The following is a 9,579-nucleotide window of genomic DNA, read 5'->3' as shown; positions in this document are numbered from 1 at the left end:
TTGGCCTCTTTGAAAAGGTGCATTATTTGTGCGAGCTCCTGGTTTCAAATGGTTATGTTCTTATAATTTATTATCATTTCTGTGTGTTGTGTTTTAATTCATGAAATTGATGCTAATGTCTTGTATATATGGTTCTTTCAGAGTTTTATAATTTCACATATTGAGTGAAGAAGTTGAGATTGACCATAATATTGGTTTCTATGCATGAGCTATATTCTAATTGGGAGTAAACTTGTTTAGATAGATAATTCCAGTTTTAGGGTTCATATTCACTCTTTTTAGATGTTTGATTGCAATAAATTCGTGTCTTATTTGTTCTTGTGGTCATTCTAGTTCGTGTTTCTCATGAAAATACCTATAGGCCATTCTCTACGCAACAAGGAGTCGAAAGTATTCGACACATATACGAGTTGTCACATTCGGGAGGCTTGGAGGGCTACGCCTCTTTGTATTTGGTGGTGCATTTGGCTCGAGAGGAACAGGAGATACTTTGAGGGAAAAGAGTTACCTATTTCTGTTCTTAAAATTCTCCATTGTTTCCACTCTTTTTTGTTGGGTTTCGGGTAGATTATAGATCTATTGAGGACATTGTCGTTTTTTTTGGCCTCTTTGAAGGCCAAGTGGTTTTTGCCTTTTGTTGTTCCTTTGGGATGCGATCCCCTTTTGAGCGCTTTTTATACAATTCTTATTAAAAAAAAAAAAAAAACACATATACGAGTAGGCTTCTTTTCACAGAACAGAATGTGGCTCAGGTATTACTCTTATTATTCTTCAAAGATTAAGACCTTCATGAATTATACCTAATACCAATTCTGTATGTCAAGACTATTAACCGAAAAATGTGTGTGTGTGTGTGTGTGTCAATATAGTTTCTGTGCAGAAACATATTAGAGTGACTCATTGCCTAACATTAAAATTTAGGATCAAAATGCATTCTGTCTTGGATGAAATGTCATTTTATCAATGACATATGTTAGAAAGTAGACTGAATTGGAACTTTACATTGGTTGAAATGGCTAAAAGATTCAGAAATGCATTTGCATATTTTCCCTGTTTGCTTGAATTTGTTTATGTCAGAAGTTAGAAACATGAGACTTAAGTAGAAGTCATTTTCTGTGGGAACTTCTAGTTCGTTCGTTCTTTCTTTCTCTTCTCTTTCTTTTTACACTATAATTAGGTTATCCCACTGAGGTCTTTTAAGTAGGTTCAATCCCATAAGCATGTCATTACACATGAGATGATATATATAAATGCTGGTACAATAGACAAGTTAAGTTTCAGTTTTACATATACAACCGGCTTTCGTTTTAAATTTACTAATCACCTTCTAGTACAATGATAATAACTAAGACATAAATCACTGGCCTTAAAAATTACATAAAGAAGCACAAGTTTTCCCATTATTCCAAAATAAGGTGAAAAAGGAAATAGAAAATTTGCTTGTAGATTGTTATTCTGTGTTTATCACTTGGAATTTTTATTTTTATTTTTTGTTTTTGAGGAGGGTAAGGTTATCACTTGGATTCTTGATAATGAGTTCCTAAGAACTAAACCATATCAGAAGCTGGTAACATTTCAGTACTGTTGTTCCTTGTCTTGTCATCTCCATTGGCTTCATTCCCACCACCGCCAAGATTCTTGTCGTCTCCATATGCTTCATTCCCACCGCCACCAAGATCCTTGTCCTCTCCAGAAATTTCCTCAAGTGACCGGCCTTTTGTTTCTGGCACTAAGAAAGTGAAGAAGAATCCAATCAAATTCACCACAGATAGCCCTATAATTGCCCGTTTGATACCTTTTGCATTTTGAGTATAATTCTGCACCACAAATGCACCGATAATGGCTCCTGCTTTTCCTGCTGCTGCTGATATCCCATGGCAAGTTGACCGAAACCTTGCTGGGAAAAGCTCTGCTGGCACAATAAATGTTATGCTGTTGGATCCAAAGTTTGCAGAAAAAAGGGTCACTCCCTAGAGGAAGGCGAATAAATTTTTCTTTTCACCACAGTAATCAAAGTCTGGACCTGGGCGACATGGATCAGTTGACTTATGACCTTTATAACCTCTAAATTCTTCATATTTAATTCCCATTATTGCCATGGAAATGGACATCAAGAGGAATCCGCCGAGCTGTATTATGTACCTTCCAATCTTATCGATGAGAAAAACAGTGAACCAGTAACCGGGCACAGTTGCAAAAGCGCAACCAAGATCATTGCTCTAGAAAGTTGGTAAACCTCTTCTATTGCATTCATGCTTGAGGCCTTGTGTACCATTCCTGTGGCTGGATAAATATCCTTCTGAGTCAGTTGGAGACTATAAAAGGCAATATCCAACAAGAACCAGGTGCTGGTTGTTCCAAGAAGGTGAAGTCCATGCCTTCTCAGGAACTCTCTGGAGAGTAATTTATATGAGGATTTGGGATCAACTTGAACCTGCCTAGAATTTGAATCTTCAGTAGGTATGACTGTTTCAAGGACTTTTGCCATATCTGCAGCTGCCTTCTTGTGGTTCTCCGCCACTAAGGCGGTGTACCTAGCAGATTCTGGCATTTTCAAACGCCAATAGTAGGTCAGTGCTGCTGGAACAGCACCAAACATCAGCACAATCCGCCACCCAAAATCCCCTTCTGGCTGAGTGGACATGACATGGTTGTCCCGGAATTTGGGAGCAGGGTAAGCATGCAAGAACGCGGCGGATACAATCATGGATCCCTGCAACGAGAATTCCTATTCCTTGCATTGCAAAGACAGCAGCAATGAACGCCCCTCGCGGTTTTTGGCTGGCGTATTCTGACATTATTACAGCTGAAAGAGGATAGTCCCCTCCGATGCCAAACCCCAGCTAGAACCAAAAGAAGCAGAGGCTAGTGATCACACCTTTTGCTGTGGAGCCAAAGGAAAGGCCTGAAGCAATTGCACACCCCACCATGGTGACCAGAGTGATGCCATAAACCTTCTTCCTCCCGAGTTTGTCCCCGAGCCATCCAAAGAAGAGCTGCCCTGCCAGGGTTCCGCATAAAGCGACACCAGTGATGGCATTGTTGATATTGTGTGGGAGAGCGCCAGGACCTGGGCCCTTTCCAGGGTCGTGTTTCAATGGATTATAGTAGTAAAGGCGGTTTATAAGCTTACTGACTGCAGTGATGCAAAACAGATCATAAGCATCAGTGAAGAATCCCATCCCAGCAATAACATTTGCCTTAAAATGGTAGAGCTGAGTCCTAGCATTGTCAAGGGCCGAGAGCACAGCTCGGGTTTCATCAGACATGGCTACAATATTACCAGTGAGGTAAGTAGATTTATGATTGAAAGGTGTGCCAATATATAAAGTTGGATTGAGTAACCCAAAGGAATGCTGGTTATTTGTCTTCTTTGGAACTTCTATAATTGAACAGCCCAAAGGAATGTTGGTTCTTTGTCTTCTTTTGAACTTCTATAATTGAACAGCCCAAAGGAATTTTGGTTCTTTGTCTTCTTTTGAACTCCTATAATTAGCATTTGCTTTGTTACACAAGAAATTCCCTTTGTGACTAACGAATTATTCATAATGTCGTTGGCTCCAAGAGATGTTGAAAATAACTGAGAAGTACACCTGCGTTGGTTTGGCTGTGCTATTCTTGGCTTAGATTGTCAATAATGCCAATATATTTGATACCCATATGTGGTTGCATCATTAATTTGTCATGTATCTTCTTATATGCATTTCCAGTTATCTATGTATAATGCAATGTTTGTATGTATTTGTATTTGATCTGCAAATATATTGGATTCTTCTGTATAATGCTTCCAGCTCCACATTTTATATTACTTGTATAGCTCATATGTATTGGGTCATCCGCTTAGATACTCTTTTCAATCATTCAATGTAGCCTATCGACGTTTTATCCAAAGGTTTTCTTTGGAGGTTCCTGTCATTTGGCATCTAGGTGAAGTCAATGGATTACATTGGTTTCTTCACATTTTTTTTGTCTTTCATGTTTATTAAGGTTCCAAAGTCACTTTAAGGTTGTTTAAGCTTGAGATACTTTCTGTAAAGCTGTCATTAGTGCTGAAGGTAAAGGGTACATTTTGCTTGGAGATGGAGAAATCCAGGAGAGCTGTGGGAAGGATATGCTTTCTTTGGGGCAACCATGCAGGTATCTCTCTCTCTCTCTCTCACACACACCCACACACACGAGAGGTCAATTTTGTGTTGAGGATCTGATACTAATTGATTCTATCTATATGTTTATTGAAATATTTCTTTTTGCAGATGGTGATCATGGAAGTCTCAGACCGTGAATTTGAGCCCATTCGAAAAGTGGAGATGTGCTTACTATTGCTTGCAAAATGTAATAGTACTCAACAAAGTCTTACTATCTCTCTTATTTTTCCCCTTATCTTTTTTTTTTTTTAATAAGAAATATTAGATGGCTGTAAATCCATGATCAAACAAGCTTGATCATATAACAACCAATACTTGTGTACGACACTAATCTAAATTTAATAATATGGTTGGTGCAAATATGATTTCAAATTTTATAGTAGTCACTTAATGTAAAATCATACAAAAAGCTTACGACTGGTTCTAATTTTCTCATTACAACCTTGTCTTGTTTGGACCAACATTATGCTAGAGGAACTTAAAATGTTCTTAAAAAATTACTTCTACCTAGAAGCTGGTGGAACACTTTACTGATTTGAATGTTTTTGTTTATACTAATAGGGCTTGTTGATTTTGTGATTGACGTCGAATGGTTGCCCAGATGAGAGTACCAGTCAACTGAGGAAGGTTGGATTAACGTGACCAGAGCCAACACTGGGGACTACTGCAAGCCAGGAGGGTGTGCAGAACACACCAAGGCAGTGCTCATGTGCATTCATTTAGCTAAGAGCAACTACTAGTTTGTCAACAAGGCCTCTGTGCAGGATCTCAATGAAACCATTACAGTTGGATGCGATTCTGGTACTATTTGTTTTCCATAGTTCGGTATCACAGAGATATATGTAACTAAAATACAATATATATAATGGTTAATACTATATATTTGTTGTTTTTGCAGGTTTTACAGGACTTGCTATAATCTCAAGTGCCAGGAAGATGCAAGAAAGCAAATCTGCCCTCTTTTTCTCAATCATACCATCTTTGTTTCTGATGGTCTACTACATGTGAACCGTCAAAACCAGATATATTAAAGCAAGTAGTGTGTGTATCCTATAATGTACTTGAAATATGAACCACATTTATTTAAGTTTCAGCATGATGAACACCCAATTAGGATCTTGAAAAGAAAATTTCAAAGCCTTCTCAGGGTGAGAAGCAGCAAAGCAAGCTCTTTGTATAAGAAATCTAACGAGTTGATACACAAACTGAAAATTTGTGATCATAATTAAATCTGTTTGGTGCCAATCTGATAACTATAAGCTCATTATGGGTTTGCTAAATAATTGAACTATATTGTAGTAACCAAAATCTACAAAGAAAGATGATGAAATTAGGAAATAAGTCATGATGTTATGGATTGAATTTACTTGATATTAGTCATGATTTTATGAGTGTGTACTTATTATTTCGGAATCTTTTCAATGGGCACAAATACTTTTCTAATTATGAAGTTTTATGAGTCAAGTAAAAATCGTGCTTAGTTTCTTCCGTGTTAAATGAGTTCTCTCTGTACGGTAAATTGCAAAAATGTAAAAAGTTCAAAACAGAACACAAATAAATTAAGATTGCAATGAGGAATTTTATCAAATAGTTGGTGCACAATAAAAAAGAGAGGTATCCATAAGAGACGACGACGTGTCCGGCAGAATATGAACCTTCTTGAGATCATATGTACCCAGTTTGGTTATAGTCTCAAAATCCTTCAATATGATAATGGAGTAGAGTTTATGTATGGTGGTCTTGCCTCATTTTTTTTTTTTTTTTTTGGATAATGGGTGGCCCCTCCTCTGTTCAAGATTCATGACTATTTTCACCTTCCAGATACTAACAAACGGAACCTCCAAACCTTCGGGAATCACACTTTTATTATATAATTTTACCAACCAATTATTTGCTTAAGATTTTATTTTTGTAAAAGAATCTTATACATTTTCTTATTATTTCTATACACATTTAAAGACCAATTCAAATTATTGGGTTGTGCTATATACTCATCAATTTATATTTAATTACTTTTTTTATTCGAATATGATGTAAGACAAAATTGATTTCAAAAACTTGAGCCAATTAAGAAAAAAACAGACGCAAAAGTTCGTTAGGGTAGTTTCAAATACGTAACTTGACTTGGGGGCATAATGTTATTTTTGTCTTTTATATGTTATATGTTTTTTGGCCGTTGAATTTTAAATCTCCAACTAACATTTTGCAATAAATAGAATAGATTAGGGGTTAAGTGTCTTTACAATAGTAGGACTTTCTTGGAGAGAGAAGAAAGTGCAGGGGTTCAGTGCATTTAACATAACTGTATTTATAAACATCAGTTGTCCAAATCCAATTTGCAATTATAATTTATAATTCAACTTTTGTAATAACTGTTGAAGAATTGCTCTATTTATGTGCGCATAGAGATTGTAATCCTATGTGAGTTATTCTATTATAAGTAAACAAAGTGCATCAATCATATGAAGCCTAGTGTGAATTTTTAAATATGGTGGACCGATTTCACTGAATTTTAATCTGTTCTGATGAGATTGATTCGGTAACCCCTGTGAGCACGCCAAATGGGACAATTACATGTGATCTTTACCCTCTAGGTGCAGAGTTGCGTCCACACACATTTCTATCTTCCTCGTCTTGTCGGCGTCTACATTCAACATGATTCTACTCAAAAACAGTTTCGAAAATTTTAGTACTAATCTACCCTTAATTTCCATACCCCAAATAGTAATCTCTCACCACCTAGCATGCCATTTTGGTAATTACACGCGAAACAAAACAAAACAAACCTGTCACAAACTCGTTAAGCAGACCATGTTTAACCATATATACATTACAAGTATCGAATGTATTATAGTTATGAAGAAGAAGAAGACAACATAAATTTTACAAAGAATTAAGTAGAGGCATCTTCGATTCTCCGGGATGAAGTCAACCACGAAAGACGTCGGAGCACAAGCTCCGCATTTTACAAATAATTAAGTAGAGACATCTCCGATCCTCCGGGATGAAGTCGACCACGAAAGACGCCGGAGCACAAGCTCCGCTCCTCCCGGAGGTCGAGTATACGCCGAAAAAGGGAGCGTCAGTTCCGACGCGGTGTTCAATGTGTCCACCAGTATAATTGGGGCCGGAATCATGTTGATTCCGCGCGACTCTGACTCTGAAGGTGTTAGGTGTAATTCCGGCTTTGGTGTTGATTATAGTGGCTGGCGTGTTGGTGGATGTATCGGTGGAGTTCATGTTGAGGTTCACGAGTTTCGGCTGGTCCACGACTTACGCTAGCTTGATGAGGGAGTCATTTGGACGGTTCGGATCGGTTGCTGTGCAGATCTGTGTCATGATCACCAACCTTGGTTGTCTCATCGTTTATCTCATTATCATTGGTAAGTATATAGTATTAGTTTAGTTGTTTTTCTTAGATTTTATTTATTTAAAACTGAAAATTAAAAAATTGTACAAAAATCAGAGTGGTTGACCATTTTTTAAACTATTTTACCAAAAATCAGTTAAAAAATAATAATATAGTATGTTTTTCAGTCCTTTATAGTTCTCTGCTATTTATTGAGATTTTGAAAACAATTTTCTGAATAAAATTAAGTCACTCACTCTATTTTTTAAAATTTTTAGAATCAAGAAATAAATTTTTTTTGTTGCGTTTGGTTGTATGAATTTGATGTCTTGAAATTTAAATTATATATATATATATTTAAGGCATGAATTCAATGCAATCGAACATATTATTGAAGGAGTCTGGTTGGGTTCCATTTTTGTGTTTTCTATTATAGGAATTGTCATTTTTTATTTTTTATTTTTATTTTTTTGAGTTGGAAATTAACGCACTTGGATTGTTTTGATTTTTGATAGTTACTTTAATTTAGTCATTACGATATTTTCCTTATTTTTTTCATGATTTTTAAAGAGAGCCAAATTGGACTGTTTTGAAAATTCGTATGTCTAAATAGTTGTAATATTTAGCAGAAGAAAATTATTATTCATTAGTATATCACATCATACAACTTTTTCTTTGTTAAAATCTTTGTAAATTCAAAGTTCGGTTTACTTTAATAATTTTTGCTTCTCCTTGACAATGCTTATTAATTTTTTCATGGCAAGAATGTTAAGGGTAGGCGATTAGAAGAGACGGTGCAAGCTTTGAACATGAGCTATCGAACACGGAGAGCAACCCAACCACTTGGGTAACACGGTACTTGCCTCCTCCTTTACAATATATTTTTTTATTTTTTATTTATTTTGTATTTTGACAATAATAATGTCAGGCCTTTTAGAGCACTCCATAATCCACCACCGGACGCATTAGATTTCTTCCATCCAACATTTCTTCCATCCAACATGAACCGGATAATTTTATAAGACTAAATAATAGACAGAAGGATAAAGGTAGCAGAATGCAAAGGATGAATAGCTGTTACAAAATGAGCGCTTGTGTACAATTAACCCTGTCACAATGTTTTGTGAAATTAATCCTGTATAACCATGTTGACATTAAAAAAATAGTCTGTGCACACACTAATTGTTGTTGATGTAGATGAAGGAGAATAACCGAAATCAGGTTAATTTGAAGTTATGAAATTTCAATTTCAAATTCAAATTCTTATGTGTGAAAACAATCAAATGGAAGAAAATGCTAAATGAAAGAGAGTTAAATTAATTGAGCAACCTGAATTTTTCCACACATGGATTCGGTAAATGGAAGTTATGGTATTGTGTAGTTAAAATCGTTGATGAATTGTGGTAAAATTCATGGCTAATTGTATTCCCCCCACCTCCTCTTCTTCATTGTTCTGTTTGTTATGCTTCCCGTCGTGTAGGTCAGTACTCATTTCTACAATGTCAATGGTAAGATTTCTTACTATTCTAATCTTGTTACCCATTTTTTGTGGGCTGTGATTGTATTGTGATGTTACTATTCTAGATTGTACTGTGATTGCCCTGAAGGTGAACTGTCCTGATAACGGACATTTTTTTTTATTGTTATGGTAATACATTCATTTCCTTCTCGATCTGGTCCTTTATGTAGTCCTCAGCTGCAAACTCATCAAATCCCAAGGTGGAATTGGTAAATCATTAAAGCATCAACAGCTGCAGATGCTACCATTTATTTCTTCGAAGTTAAAGCAAACGCACACACAAACAACATGCCTCTGGTAAGGCTGGAACTCTCAGCAGATATATCATTTGAGTCCCTATTGAAGCTTCAACAATTTTAAAGCTCCTTTTGACACTTGAAACAAATCATTTTTTTATTTTATTTTATTTTATTATTTACCATTTTCCCCTTCTCCTCACAGTAGTCTTGTAAGCTATAAAGATGGAAATCTTCCACCAAAGCAAAGGATCACCATTAACCTCACCATCATGAACAGACTCATAAACAACACTAAGCTACATCAATCACATCACATAGTACGCATAA

General features: G+C 36.0%; 1 pseudogene; it reads right to left on the bottom strand.

Moving 5' to 3' along the window:
* Window positions 1–1,547: 1,547 nt before the first annotated feature.
* Window positions 1,548–3,269, bottom strand: LOC132314475 (low affinity inorganic phosphate transporter 8-like; annotated as a pseudogene).
* Window positions 3,270–9,579: the final 6,310 nt, after the last annotated feature.

Source organism: Cornus florida, unplaced genomic scaffold, assembly GCF_030987335.1.
Source record: "Cornus florida cultivar Cherokee Brave unplaced genomic scaffold, ASM3098733v1 CherokeeBrave_3.0.0_Hap2_Chr06, whole genome shotgun sequence".
NCBI classification, from domain to species: Eukaryota; Viridiplantae; Streptophyta; class Magnoliopsida; order Cornales; family Cornaceae; genus Cornus; species Cornus florida.
Note: the sequence above shows the minus strand (reverse complement) of the source record. Positions and strands in the feature narration are given on the sequence as shown.